The following is a 15,291-nucleotide window of genomic DNA, read 5'->3' on the forward strand; positions in this document are numbered from 1 at the left end:
GAGTTTGGCTGATCTTTGGGAGATCTCAGATGTCCCTCAGGGCTCTGCGTGGCATCTTGGATTGACTCCTTCTTGATTAAGGGGCTGTGAAATGAGGAAGAACTCTCCCAAGCTCAAATCCTATATTGTTCAGATAAGCATCTAAAGAACCTGGTGGTGCCAAACTGAACAAACTCATAGTAGTTTGTGTAGATCTCCTTAATATAATCCTCCCTCTCCTTTTTTATATGCTTTGAGTAGTGAAATAGTTAATCTTTTAAATGTTGACATTGTTATCATAGACCATCTGAGTTAGCCCCACTGAGATAAATAAGGCAGTTCATATCTCTTTCATAGAATCATAGAATCATAGAATATCAGGGTTGGAAGGGACCCCAGAAGGTCATCTAGTCTAACCCCCTGCTCAAAGCAGGACCAATTCCCAGTTAAATCATCCCAGCCAGGGCTTTGTCAAGCCTGACCTTAAAAACCTCTAAGGAAGGAGATTCTACCACCTCCCTAGGTAACGCATTCCAGTGTTTCACCACCCTCTTAGTGAAAAAGTTTTTCCTACTATCCAATCTAAGCCTCCCCCACTGCAACTTGTATCCATTACTCCTCGTTCTGTCATCTGCTACCATTGAGAACAGTCTAGAGCCATCCTCTTTGGAACCCCCTTTTAGGTAGTTGAAAGCAGCTATCAAATCCCCCCTCATTCTTCTCTTCTGCAGGCTAAACAATACCAGCTCCTTTAGCCTCTCCTCATAACTCATGTGTTCCAGTCCCCTCATCATTTTTGTTGCCCTTCGCTGGACTCTCTCCAATTTATCCACATCCTTCTTGAAGTGTGGGGCCCAAAACTGGACACAGTACTCCAGATGAGGCCTCACCAATGTCGAATAGAGGGGAACGATCACGTCCCTCGATCTGCTCGCTATGCCCCTACTTATACATCCCAAAATGCCATTGGCCTTCTTGGCAACAAGGGCACACTGCTGACTCATATCCAGCTTCTCGTCCACTGTCACCCCTAGGTCCTTTTCCGCAGAACTGCTGCCTAGCCATTCGGTCCCTAGTCTGTAGCTGTGCATTGGGTTCTTCCGTCCCAAGTGCAGGACCCTGCACTTATCCTTATTGAACCTCATCATATTTCTTTTGGCCCAATCCTCCAATTTGTCTAGGTCTTTCTGTATCCTATCCCTCCCCTCCAGCGTATCTACCACTCCTCCCAGTTTAGTATCATCCGCAAATTTGCTGAGAGTGCAATCCACACCGTCCTCCAGATCATTTATGAAGATATTGAACAAAACTGGCCCCAGGACCGACCCTTGGGGTACTCCACTTGATACCGGCTGCCAACTAGATATGGAGCCATTGATCACTACCCATTGAGCCCGACAATCTAGCCAGCTTTCTACCCACCTTGTAGTGCATTCATACAGCCCATACTTCCTTAACTTGCTGACAAGAATACTGTGGGAGACCGTGTCAAAAGCTTTGCTAAAGTCAAGAAACAATACATCCACTGCTTTCCCTTCATCCACAGAACCAGTAATCTCATCATAAAAGGCGATTAGATTAGTCAGGCATGACCTTCCCTTGGTGAATCCATGCTGGCTGTTCCTGATCACTTTCCTCTCATGCAAGTGCTTCAGGATTGATTCTTTGAGGACCTGCTCCATGATTTTTCCAGGGACTGAAGTGAGGCTGACTGGCCTGTAGTTCCCAGGATCCTCCTTCTTCCCTTTTTTAAAGATTGGCACTACATTAGCCTTTTTCCAGTCATCCGGGACTTCCCCGGTTCGCCACGAGTTTTCAAAGATAATGGCCAATGGCTCTGCAATCACAGCCGCCAATTCCTTCAGCACTCTCGGATGCAACTCGTCCGGCCCCATGGACTTGTGCACGTCCAGCTTTTCTAAATAGTCCCTAACCACCACTATCTCCACAGAGGGCTGGCCATCTCTTCCCCATTTTGTGATGCCCAGCGCAGCTGTCTGGGAGCTGACCTTGTTAGTGAAAACAGAGGCAAAAAAAGCATTGAGTACATTAGCTTTTTCCACATCATCTGTCACTAGGTTGCCTCCCTCATTCATTAAGGGGCCCACACATTCCTTGGCTTTCTTCTTGTTGCCAACATACCTGAAGAAACCCTTCTTGTTACTCTTGACATCTCTGGCTAGCTGCAGCTCCAGGTGCGATTTGGCACTCCTGATAACATTCCTACATGCCCGAGCAATATTTTTATACTCTTCCCTGGTCATATGTTCAACCTTCCACTTCTTGTAAGCTTCTTTTTTATGTTTAAGATCCGCTAGAATTTCACCATTAAGCCAAGCTGGTCGCCTGCCATATTTACTATTCTTTCAACTCATTGGGATGGTTTGTCCCTGTAACCTCAACAGGGATTCCTTGAAATACAGCCAGCTCTCCTGGACTCCTTTCCCCTTCAAGTTAGTCCCGCAGGGGATCCTGGCCATCCGTTCCCTGAGGGAGTCGAAGTCTGCTTTCCTGAAGTCCAGGGTCCGTATCCTGCTGCTTACCTTTCTTCCCTGCATCAGGATCCTGAACACAACCAACTCATGGTCACTGCCTCCCAGATTCCCATCCACTTTTGCTTCCCCCACTAATTCTACCCGGTTTGTGAGCAGCAGGTCAAGAAAAGCGCCCCCCCTAGTTGGCTCCTCTAGCACCTGCGCCAGGAAATTGTCCCCTACGCTTTCCAAAAACTTCCTGGATTGTCTATGCACCGCTGTATTGCTCTCCCAGCAGATATTAGGAAAATTAAAGTCACCCATGAGAATCAGGGCATGTGATCTAGTAGCTTCCGCGAGCTGCCGGAAGAAAGCCTCATCTACCTCATCCCCCTGGTCCGGTGGTCTATAGCAGACTCCCACCACTACATCACTCTTGTTGTACACACTTCTAAACTTAATCCAGAGACACTCAGGTTTTTCTGCAGTTTCGTACCGGAGCTCTGAGCAGTCATACTGCTCCCTTACATACAGTGCTACTCCCCGACCTTTTCTGCCCTGCCTGTCCTTCCTGAACAGTTTATAACCATCCATGACAGTACTCCAGTCATGTGAGTTATCCCACCAAGTCTCTGTTATTCCGATCACGTCATAGTTCCTTGACATCACCAGGACCTCCAGTTCTCCCTGCTTGTTTCCAAGGCTTTGTGCATTTGTATATAAGCACTTGAGATAACCTGTTGATCGCCCCTCATTCCCAGTATGAGGCAGGAGCCCTCCCCTCACAGACATTCCTGCCTGTGTTTCCTCCCGGTATCCTGCTTTCCCACTTACCTCAGGGCTTTGGTCTCCTTCCCCTGGTGAACCTAGTTTAAAGCCCTCCTCACTAGGTTAGCCAGCCTGCTGGCAAAGATGCTCTTCCCTCTCTTCGTAAGATGGAGCCCGTCTCTGCCCAGCACTCCTCCTTCATGGAACACCATCCCGTGGTCAAAGAAACCAAAGCCTTCTCTCCGACACCACCTGCGTAGCCATTCGTTGACTTCCACGATTCGACGCTCCCTACCTAGGCCTTTTCCTTCCACGGGGAGGATGGACGAGAACACCACCTGCACCTCAAACTCCTTTATCCTTCTTCCTAGAGCCACATAGTCCGCAGTGATCCGCTCAAGGTCATTCTTGGCAGTATCATTGGTGCCCACGTGGAGAGGCAGGAAGGGGTAGCGATCCGAGGGCTTGATGAGTCTCGGCAGTCTCTCCGTCACATCGCGAATCTTAGCCCCTGGCAAGCAGCAGACTTCTCGGTTTTCCCGGTCAGGGCGGCAGATAGATGACTCAGTCCCCCGGAGGAGAGAGTCCCCGACCACCACCACCCGCCTTCTCCTCTTGGGAGTGGTGGTCGTGGAACCCCCAACCTCAGGACAGCGCATCTCATGCCTTCCAACCAGCGGAGTCTCCTTCTGCTTTCTCGCCCCAGACATATCATCTGGTCCACTCTCCGCAACGATACCTGTGGAGAGAACATGAAAGCGGTTAGTTACCTGTGTCTGTGTTACTGGAACCCGGACATTCCGCTTACCTCTTCTGGAGGTCACATGTTGCCAAGCTTCTTCACTGGCCTCTTGGCTCCTCTGTGCAACCTGCTCTATATCTGTAGAGCTTTGTGCCCTTAGAAGCCTATCCTGAGTTTTGTCCAGGAAATCCTCAGTTTCCCGTATGCAACGCAGGGTTGTTATCTGTTGCTCCAGACCTTCAATCTTCTCTTCCAATATGGAGACCAGCTTGCACTTTGTACAGACAAAGTCGCTTCTGTCCTGTGGAAGAAAGACAAACATGGCACATCCAGTGCAGGTCACAACAGCTGAACCCCCCCCTTCCATATCACCTTCCTACTACGAGCTTCCTCAGAGCAGTTTGCAAGACGTAAGCCTCACTGGGCTCACTCCAGGCGAACTCCCAGGCAAACTCCTGCTGTGAGCTGCTCTGCTGTCCCCGCTGCTCAGCTGGTTCTCCGCCGCTCAGCTGGTTCGCGAAGCTCTGGCTATTTTTAAACAGCCAGGCTTCCCTGTCGCAAACAAACAGACACCCTACTGCCCGCTCTTTGAGTTATTGTTTCAGATTCTGCTGACATCACTGCATCAGTTACACTTGGTCCATGTTTTCAAATCTGTCTCTGCAACCATAATATCTAGAGGCTGTTTTTTTTAAAAAAATACAAGCTTAGGTTCTGAAGAATAGGAAGGCAGCTTGAAAGAGGTGCTGCTACATGCTACTAGTGAGTGCCTGCTGAAGCCCAGCCCAGCCCTGCTCACTGGTTTCAGCTAGGTAGGAAACACACCATGATGACTATTTTGGTTTCAGTCATGGATAGGGCTGTGTAAAGCCTGCAGTCTAAGATTTGCAAAAGAAACCCTGCAGTCTGGCTCCTAGGATGTGAAAGCAAATGAAACTTGAAGGCTCATTTTCATAGCTAAAATTCAGATTTGCTGATTCAGATTTGATAACATTGAACCTCAAACTGCCAATTGGGAATTCCCCATAGCTTGCCATGTTATAGCTCTCCACATCCTCCAGGCTGCTCTGACAGGAACCATTATCCTCAAAACAAACCATGGGAACCACCTCCTTATTTTAGGTTTCATCTAGTAAGTGGGGTTCACTACCCTACCAAGGCTTGTTGAGAGGAGGAGATAGCTGTTGGTGGTGATGGAAAGAAACCGGTTCTCAAGTGGGGTATTCTAGCTTCATGGCTGGGTAATCAATTTTGTCTCAGGTTTTCTGAATTGTTGAGACATTTTGACAATTTCAAGACTTTTTTCAAAATATTTTTGAGAAAAAAATATTGTCAAAACTGACTCCCAAAAAATGTTTTGGTTTCCATGAATCGGCATTTTCCACTAGAAAAAATGTCATTGAAAATATCTTGGCCGGTTCTAATACTCTTGTAAAGAATTTTGTATGGTGATCGTATAGTTGAGAGACATTCACACAGCTTGGACATATAAGAGAAATGAGGATGAAGATTGGGTGTCTTGCATCTGCTGTGCAGTATACATACAGCATTTTGCATACAAAATGGCTATTTTAAATAGCTATATGAAATGTTAATCTGAGTTCATTTAAATGTGTTTTACTATGTGGTTAGTCTCCTTTTAAAATAACTATGAATGAGAAATCAGTATGTGTACTAAAATGATTTTTGAATCAATTTCTAAAGATCCCATAAACCTTCACAATGTCAGCTGAGAACTTTCAGTCCCAGTACCTCTGCCTTGCAAAGCTGCTCATGCCAAAAAGAAACCAGTACTTGTAAAAAGTAAACTTTTAATCTTTTCATGATCTTGGCTGTAAGTAAATGTTGAGGCTACGGTTTAAAAAACTGCCAGAATATCTTTGTTGGAAGCATCTCCCTACTTCAAAGACTTCAAATCCAAGGGCATGCTGCTGGGAAGTCCACAGCATCTTCTGCTTTTGAAGTGCTTATGGGAGCAACTTTTTGCTAAAAGAAACTCTCTTAAAAACAGACTTTAAAACTTAAAGCTAGGCTGTAAACAGGTTTAAAAACCATTTGTTAAAGAAGGTAATTAATCTTGATTAAGAAGGGCTCCGTTCAATTCATGGGTACTTCTAATGTAAACATTGAATGGTGGAGGCTGGGGCTGAAACATCCAGTGACAGTTTAAACTGACACTGGAAGATTCAGTATCATAATGACCCCTTGACCATGAAGATTTTGATTAGTTTCAAATCCATTCAAATGAATGAAGGAAATAAAAACAAAATTAGAATTTGCGTTCTTGTAGGCACCTCTCAATCTCATAACATAGGCAGGAGATACCCAAAATGTGGGGATCAATGTGCACTCTTATTTCCCTTCCTCTGTTTCTCTGTATTTACTCCTTCCCCTTCACCTCTTTCTAAGAGCTATTTAGGATTGATAGCCAGTCATGCCTCTTCACTTTCATGATAAAGTTCTCTACTAATGGATTTTCTCCTTCTGAATGGACATTTCCCAAATGGACACTTTTCACGGGAATAGCAATAATATGCTGTCGCAGGTATGCAGCATCATATTTTCTTGCTAAAATTGAAGGTTCATTATTATTTTTTGATCTGTTTACGTTTATGTAGTTCTATTACTTCTGTATTTACATGGAAACTGCTGGAAATGAGGAGTCTTATTAAGAAAAAAAGGTGGGGGCAGTTGGGGAGGAATGTATGTAAAAGATTTTAAGAGTTTTCAAAGGATAAGTCTCCAAATAAAGCCAGGTCTCCGGGGGCGGGAGGATTAGGGAGAAGGGGGAGAAGCGAGGGGTTGCAAGGTTCTGGAAGGCTGTATTTGTACTCTGGGGAAATTTAGATTACCATTTTATCTCAATATCTTAATTTTCATGGCCTCAAATGTAATGCAATTATGAGGCAGCTCTGAAAAATGTATTCCCCTGCTAGATGAAAAGGGCCAACCCACTCCCCCAAAAGCATTCCAGAAATTTCATCATCTACATTCTCTACGGCATTTACTGCCTTATGATGTTGCATTCAATATGGGAAATTTCATCATGATGGCTCGATGTTCCAAAAGTACATATGAGCTCCCAAAACTCCACTATCACAAAAATAGATGTAAAAGCACACACAACTCCAATGTCAACCCTATAAAAATAAAGGTAAAACCAACAGTGGGAAAATCCTAAAGGTTTGAAGTGTGAGATTAATTTGTATTAGCATCTTCTTTCTTCTTCATTGTAGTTTTTTATTTTGTAGTGCCTCAAAATGTGTTAGGTGCTTCACTGAAACACAACAATAACAACAATAATAAATAAATAAATAAAAAAGAGCTCGGCTTTGGTAATGCTGCAAATATCCACCTACCTAAAACACTGCTATGGTACCCATTAACATAATGTCTGAGTGCCTCAAACTTTTTAATGTATTTCTTCTCATGATGCCCTGTTAGGTAGGTTATATAGTTATCTCCATTTTAAAGGCCTGACTCCACAGAAGCTAAGTGACTGGCCCAGAGTCACACAGGAAATCTGTGGCAGACTAGGGACTTGAACCCCAGTTTTCGGAGATCCAGGTTAGTGCACTGACTACTAGACTGTCCTTTTACAGAGGTTTGGATGAAGGAAAAGTTGCAGTTTTTGTGAGGTGTGACATAGAACTAGAGAAGGAATTGCTCGGCGGATCTTCCTGATGCAGACTACCCACTGCCCAAAACAAATGGCCATAAAGGCAGAACAATTCCTAAGGTGAGGCTAGCCCTACTCCCCTACCAGGGATCAGATCGCCCCTGCCCTTTGCTCATGTGATGGGTGTGGGCTTAATCAAGGTGGGCCTCTTTCTGCATCAAACATTGAAACAAGTCCAGCCAGTGCCCATGTCTGCCGTTGCAACTCTGCCTCACCACTTCCTCAGTTAACCTGCGTTAGACAGCTGCCACACAAATATCAGTACTACAGTATCCTGTCACTAGCCCTACCTATAGGTTCTCTGTGGAAGGCAAAATCCAGACACCTGTAGCAACCAATTTGCAGAGTTGTAAAGAACTTTCTTAAAGGATCATTGGGCAAATCTCTGAGGAAAAAGGGGAAATAGAGCAATAAGAAAAACAACAAAGAAACAATCCAAGGGAAGGACGGGGAAGGGAAAGAGGGGACATGGGCACGGAGGCAAAAAAAGGAGGCGCATGAATGATGGCTAATTTCCAGGAGTAGCAAATTGCCTTTTCCTCCCCGTGTATTTGAAGGGGGTGTTATGGAGCCAAAAAAATTACCCTGGCCCACAAATGGGCCAATTAGATTATGAGGGTGGGAATTAAGGTCCCTCAAGCTCTGTCCACATGCAAACCTGCTGAAGTATGAAGAGAGGGTGCTGTCAGGGGGCACTGACACTCCTCCCCATGCCAGTTAGGACCCATGCTGGTCCAGATAGACCCCTCCCCCTCTTACTCCCAGCCAGTGTGGTATGTAACAAGTGAGGAGGATAAGCAGCATGTTGGGATGGGAAAGGAATATGAGGCTACAGAAATACTTGGATTTTCATTTCAGATATGTACACACCATAGTGGTACGGTTGAGGTGGAGGTTGAATGTACAAAAATAGGGAAGATAAAGATTGAAGATAGTGAATTATTTTTGGCTCACTTCATTATTATGAAGAGATGAATTTTCAGATAAAACCTAAGGGCTTTATCTTGCAAAATGCTGAGCGCTCTGGCTCTGATATTAGAAAACAATTAAGCATTCACTTAAGCCCCTTTAAAGTGCACTGCTGGGTCTGGGCTAGAGTGCTCTGCATCTCACAGGCACGAGCTCTTAATTAGTGAAAGGTTGTAGCTGGGCAGATTATAGAAGGGAGGGTATTCCATGCATTGGGGTGGCATGGAAAAAGGCATGAAGAGGCTTGTGGAAGAAAGAGACCAAGGGGGTGTCAGTGGTGGGGATGGCAGGGTCTACATGACAAGGGGCAAGGTTAGATAAAGAGGCAGGAGAGAAGATTTGCAGGCTTGAACAGAAAGGCTAAAAGGCTGAGTTATAGGTAATGGAGAAAGGGAGCCAGTGAAAAGATTCAAAGGAGGGGACGATGTAGGAGGGATTGCTGTATGTTTCTGTATCGGATTGCTTGGCTGCTAGGTGGCACCTGCTTTCCTCTGTAGTTCCTCAGTACAGTTTCCTTGTGGCTCCTTGATGTAGCCCATCTGTTAAATTGATGAAAACTGGTGCTAGAACTCTCTAGCTGTCCTGATACAGGTTTAAAAACCTTAACTGTGTCATACCATCTTTCATATTGGATTCAATGAGAGCTTTGCGTAAGAATTGTTGGCAGGATATGATCCAGTGTATTTTTGGTAATTTCTGATCCTCTCATTAGTTAGATATGTGTAAATTATCCATTGGTTTTAATTAAGTCCCCTTTAGGCTTATGGATTTGTTGCAGTCAGATGGCTTTAAGAAAGAAGGGAAAAAATGGCAGACATGCGCACCAGCTGGCTTTCCCCTGAGTTCTAATATCTCCACAGAGAATAAAGTGTCCCAGAGCTTTCTTCCTAGTTCTCAAAAATTCAACTACGTGAGATAACCTTTTCTAAGAAGGAGAAAACACATCAAATCAGTCCTAGAGAGAACTTCAGGGGTACAAGAAGCTGTGAAGCAGGCTGACAAGCTTAACCCTTTGTGGATATCATATAAAACACTAGCTTGATTCCTGATTTGCATAAGCCATTAGTTGCTAATACCATTCAATTACATAGTGCAAATGGCTTACGCAAATCAATTTGATAAAAACAGGAGCTGAGTTTTTTTCTTAATTAGCCTTTGTTGTGGTCTTGGATGAACCGACGTGAAAGTTGGCATGGAATTGTCTTCAGAAACGAACCTGTTGTTAGGGTGTCTTCAATATTTTATACACTGGGGCTCATTTTAGAGGTGGGGAAAAAAGGAGAAAAAAAGTGTCATTTTGCTGGTATTTTTAACGAGAGTGAATTTGGTGTTTGCTAATTTTTAAACAAAGTTTGGGTTTGTTTCTTGGGACCTGTGCTGGGTAGTATTATATATCTCATATGATCTCGCATCCAAAGATAACACTGTCTTGTGCATATAATTGTAATAAATTAAAGGTACTTCCCTTGCATTTGCAGCTGTTCTAACTTTTTTGGGGAGTAATTTAGTAATCTGGGAAAAATTGGGGGAAGGAAACAGTCATCACTAAAAGATAAAAAGAGTGAATGTGTTTCAGTAATTGTTGGAAGTGAAACTGAGGTTAACTCTATGTTGCTCTATGTTGTCTCTTTAAATATGTCTTGTAAACAGTGCTTGGAGACAGGAAGTGGGGCTTAAGACTGCAAAGAATAAGTAATTCAGAGAGAGAAGGGGGACAAAGAAGCCATGTGGCCTCAAGAGAGACAACTCAGAATTTATGTTTCCCTCAATATAAAATCAGCAAAATATCTAATCTATCTATCCTGTGCTCATTATTTAGAAGAGACTGCGGTCAGGGTAGGTTATTGTAGTTATAACAAAGAAAAAGTGTGAAACAATAAATAAATACAGAATTAAGGATCAAATTTTTGACAAGTGAAACAATTACAGAATACTTCGCCGGAGTCTAGTGGGCCTGATTCTGATCTCACTTATACCTGTTTTAAATTGATATTATTCCTTTGACTTCACTGGAGTTGCTCCTGACTTAGTGCCCAGTTTAGTACTTGGGAAAGCACATGGTCACATGTGGAGTTAATATTAATAATACATAACTCTTTTTTAGTGCTTTTCTATCAGTATATCTTAAAGCACTTCACAATCTTGAGTGTATTTATCCTCACACCACCACCAGGGAGGTCCCCATTTTACGCAAGAAGAGGCTAAGTGACTCGCCTGAGGTCAAACAGGAAGTCTGTGGTGGAACAGGGAATTGAGCTAAGTCCTAGGTTACTGGCCTGGCCACTGGACCATCTTCCTCTCTCATAAGCAGCTGCTTGAGTGGTTTCTTGAATCAGAGCCTTACCTGGTGTATGTGAGATGAGGCTGTGACTATGAAAAGTCTTGTTTTAATTTACTATTTTAAAATAAAGAAATTAACTTGAGAATGAGGGGGGAAATGTGAAGATCCCTGCCCTGGGAAATAGAAGTTTGTCAAAAGTTTGTTGTTTAAGGTATCAACATAAATCTTTTGTGAGGCTTCATTCAGCCCTCCTAACTTAGAATCAAATTCTCAACTCCACTGATCGGCACTCTGGCTCTTTCCACAGCTTGGCTCTCATGACCTATTTCCCACTCATTCCTCCTGTGGAATCCTCACTGCAAGTTCCACAACAAGGACACGCAGAATCTACAACAGGGAATTTCACTGAGAGATCACGTCTAAATTAGTAATGTTGTGCAGACTACTTAAAGAGTTGTGTTGCTTTGTATGACTTATAATAGGATAGGGGAGTTTAGCACTTTATGATAAGCTAGAAGATCCATTGTTGTTCTAGGTTTCTTGAAAGACAAAATATGGTCATTCTGACTTTTTAAATGGAATGGATGAATATCTAAAGGCATAATATTTTTGACATTATCATCTGAGGACATGGGCGTTTCCCCCCGTTCTAGATAAATATGGCTTTTGAATGAACTGTAATATTCATTATTATTAAATAATAATTTTGAACTATTTTTAGAGGGTCAGAAAATGTAGATTCAGGCTGATTATATATTATGCAGTACCTTCTAAATACTTAGTATTTCAAGTGCTGTGTGCAATAATTCCAAGTGCAAATACAATTAGTAATCATGTGTTAAACCTAATTACTGTATTTGGATATAGTTGATTACATAGTTTGATATATTACGTTTCCAAGAAGGTTATTGAACGAGTTGCCCAGTAAAACTTGAAAGTATTTTTCCTGATGTCAGAATGAAAATACAAAAAAAAAAAAAAAAATACCAACCAGAGAGAGAGAGTATCTTGTGTAGTCATAATTTTACTTTTGATGGTTATATAGTCTCAATATTAAGAATTATTTACCTTTTTAGATTAACAATTGAGTCCCTATAGTATGAGAGAGACTTTTGGTTATGTTTAATTTTTCTTTTGTGGTCAGTCATGCTATAAAGCTTCTTTGTGATTATTTCTTTAGAACTCAAAAGTAATGGGGCATTTGAAAAGAGCAGAAAAAAATTAAACCAACTTAGGCCCATACCATACATGGGTCAAAGAACTTCTCTGATTTCAATCAGAGTCAACTTTTTGATCATGACTTAAATTTGCTTTTCAGAAAAAGACCAGAATATAAGTATTTTTTAAAAAAACGTTATTTTTTAAAATATAATGGGCTTGATGGAGTTTTGCCTTTGACTTCAATGAGAACAGGATGGGGGCCAATATTTCCAGAAAATATTGGATCGTTAAATGAACTTACTCCAGATGACAGTTTAAATTGTACTGTGCCACTCAGAGGAAAACACACACACTTAAGAATTTTTAAGTCTTGTAGAACATTGACTACTTAGAACTGGTTCTTCAAACAAGCTTACTTTCTAGTATACAGAATGCTATAAGTGCCAAATTGAAATTTTGTTACTGATTCAAAATAGATAAACAAAGACAAAAGACAAAAAAAATAAGGAGGAGAAAAGGGAAAACTACTAGCTATAACATCCTGAGTGCATCATAAATATAAATAATTTACAATTAACTATATACTACTTGTATTTTTCACGTACATTTCAGTATCACGAGTTTGTCCTCTAGTTTTAGAGAGAACGTTAAAGATGCTGAAAATGTCTAGTACTGTGTGAATCACTGTTCTTTACTGCACAGCCTCAGATAAAATGTTCCCATCTTAATCTTTTTAGCTTCATTTTTAGAATCATTCTTCTCTTCTTCTGTCAACTTTTGCAACACAAATTTCACTGTTTTGGTCTCCCAAAATAAATGTGGTTAGCCAGTATTCCTATTACTCTAGTGGAAATTCCAGTTGAAAATGTTCAACAATATCACATGTCCAACTAGGTCTACTGGAATTTCTAGTAGGTATTTATTTCCTGTAAGCATCCTTTTTTGACTGGTACAGTACTGCTGCCTCTGTTCCTCTTATGGTAAAGGTTTGCTTTCTTTGTTCCAACCTTTGAGCATAATTCTGAAAGCTGAGATGCAGAAAGAGTTTACTTCCTCCCTGTACCATAGCAGATCATGCTTTTCCCTCCTGCTTTCATTAATCTCTCCCTCTCATATTTGTCAGCCATTTTGTAGAGCATAGTTCCCTCAATTAAATTCTGTTCCTGAGACTTTCTCATTGAAATTCAGAGTAACTTTAGTTGTCATTGTCCTCTTCTGTATTCAGCAGTTTAGGCAGAAGTTTTCATAACATATTTAAGTTGGCAACAACCAAACTTAAAAAAAAATACCTTCAAAGACCGTGATACAATAATATATTCAAATATATTCAGCTAAGTTTATACATAAACTGACAGAGACCCTGTCTGGAAAAAAACATTACATATTGTATATATTGTTATCATCTTCTTGTTTCTCATCTTACTACACAGGATTTATTGTTTAACATTATTGGTAAGAAGATTGTTGAGTTAATTTTTGGTTGCCTTTTCACCCCCTACATATTTTAAAACTGGACAGTTTTAATAATTGTGGTTCTTCTGGGGCAGGGGTGGCCAACCTGAGCCTGAGAAGGAGCCAGAATTTACCAGTGTACATTGCCAGAGAGCCACAGTAATACATCAGCAGCCCCGCATCAGCTTCCCCTCCAACCCACAGCACCTCCCACCCTCTGGCAGCCCCGCCGATCAGCACCTCCACTTCCCTCTCCATGTCTCCTGTCCACTGTGATCAGCTGTTTCATGGCATGCAGGAGGCTGTGTGGGGGAGACAGAGGAGGAATGAGGACATGGCAGGCTCAGGGGAAGGGGCCTTGGGGGAAGGGGTAGAGTGGGGGCAGGGCCTGGGGCAGAGCTGGGGTTGAGCAGTGAGCACCCTTCAGCACATTGGAAAGTTGGCACCTATAGCCCAGCCCCGGAGTTGTCGCCTAGACAAGGAGCTGCATATTAACTTCTGAAGAGCCACATGTGGCTCCACAGCCACAGGTTGGTTACCCCTGCTCTGGGGACTTTACAATATGGCTCATGCTTCAAGACCAAACTTGCCCCTGCTCCATGATCACAGAGGCCCTTTAAAGCTAGACCAGTGTAGTTGCTTTATGTGGGGGCATAGAAAATGTAGAAAAGTCAGAATTGCTATAGCCCTGCACAGTGGATTAATACCCTCTCGGGGGACTGTGTTGCGTGTGGGCTCTTTCAGTGCTGAAGAGCTGTGTGAAACTCCTTGGCAGAAGGTGTTGTGAAGGTTAAGAACTATAACAGGGTTCTAAAAGAACAGGATTCCAAAAGGAAATGCCAGAAAGAGAAAGTGTGCTTTAAGAGGCTAACAAAAACCTGAAAAGTGCTCACTGGTACTGGCATGGCTTGTATCCAACAGAGAGAAGTACTTGAAAAATGGTTGAAAGTAATAAGGCTTTTGTTTTCACTCTAAAATATGGTGGCTTGGCGTTGCTGTTAGAAAAAAATAGTGAGACAGAAACATTTGTTAGTAGGGTACTTGGGAAGAATATATTGTTAAAAAAATTAAAGGGGCCGATCATGCCTTGTGCCGAAGGATTCTATTTGGCATATCTCTCTTCTCTGAGGGAATATTAGAATCAGCTATCTCCTAGGCATTGTACTCATTGCTGCAATACCAGTGTATGGATCCATAAATGGGGAGGTCTGGAGTTGGGGGAGCTGGAGGATGCATGCATAGTAATGCAAGGTATTCACTCAAGAGTTAATATCCTCTAAAGGTGTATTAACTCCTGAATAGAAGTCACTCCATGGTGCGGAACTCCCATCTGAGGGAAGTTCTAGGGGCAGTGGGTTGCAGAGCAGATAGGGAGCCAATGGAGCAGTTATAGGTAGCCTGGAGGCACAGTGCCACCACACAGATGACTCTGGCCTCCATCAACTCCCCTCAACATCTTAGTGAATCTGTAGGAATCTCCAGATTCTCGGGGTTGAAGCTGTGTCCCCCATCTTCTATCTCAAGGGGTCAGACCCTTCCTTCTGATTGGTTTAAGTTAGAAGAAACTTCATGAGGAACCCTAACTGGGTTTTTATGCCAAAGCATGATTTAGCCTAAATAATTTAAATACAGCCAGTGCCATTTTTCAGAAGGAAATGAATGGATCCCAAGACCATAAAGGACCATTATGATCATCTAGTCTGACCTCCTGTATTACACAGTCCATAGAACTTCCGCCAAATATTTCCGAGTGCAAATCTTTTAGAAAAACATCCCAAATTGATTT

The 15,291-nt window shown here is 42.5% G+C and overlaps 1 protein-coding gene across 5 annotated transcripts in view; it reads left to right on the forward strand.

The window, feature by feature from the left end:
- GRIK2 (glutamate ionotropic receptor kainate type subunit 2) overlaps positions 1 to 15,291 on the forward strand; it is a 612,718-nt gene that overhangs the window by 198,405 nt on the left and 399,022 nt on the right. The gene's annotated exons all lie outside the window — the stretch shown is intronic.

The sequence above is a fragment of the Lepidochelys kempii genome, chromosome 3, assembly GCF_965140285.1.
Source record: "Lepidochelys kempii isolate rLepKem1 chromosome 3, rLepKem1.hap1, whole genome shotgun sequence".
In the NCBI taxonomy this organism is placed as follows: Eukaryota; Metazoa; Chordata; order Testudines; family Cheloniidae; genus Lepidochelys; species Lepidochelys kempii.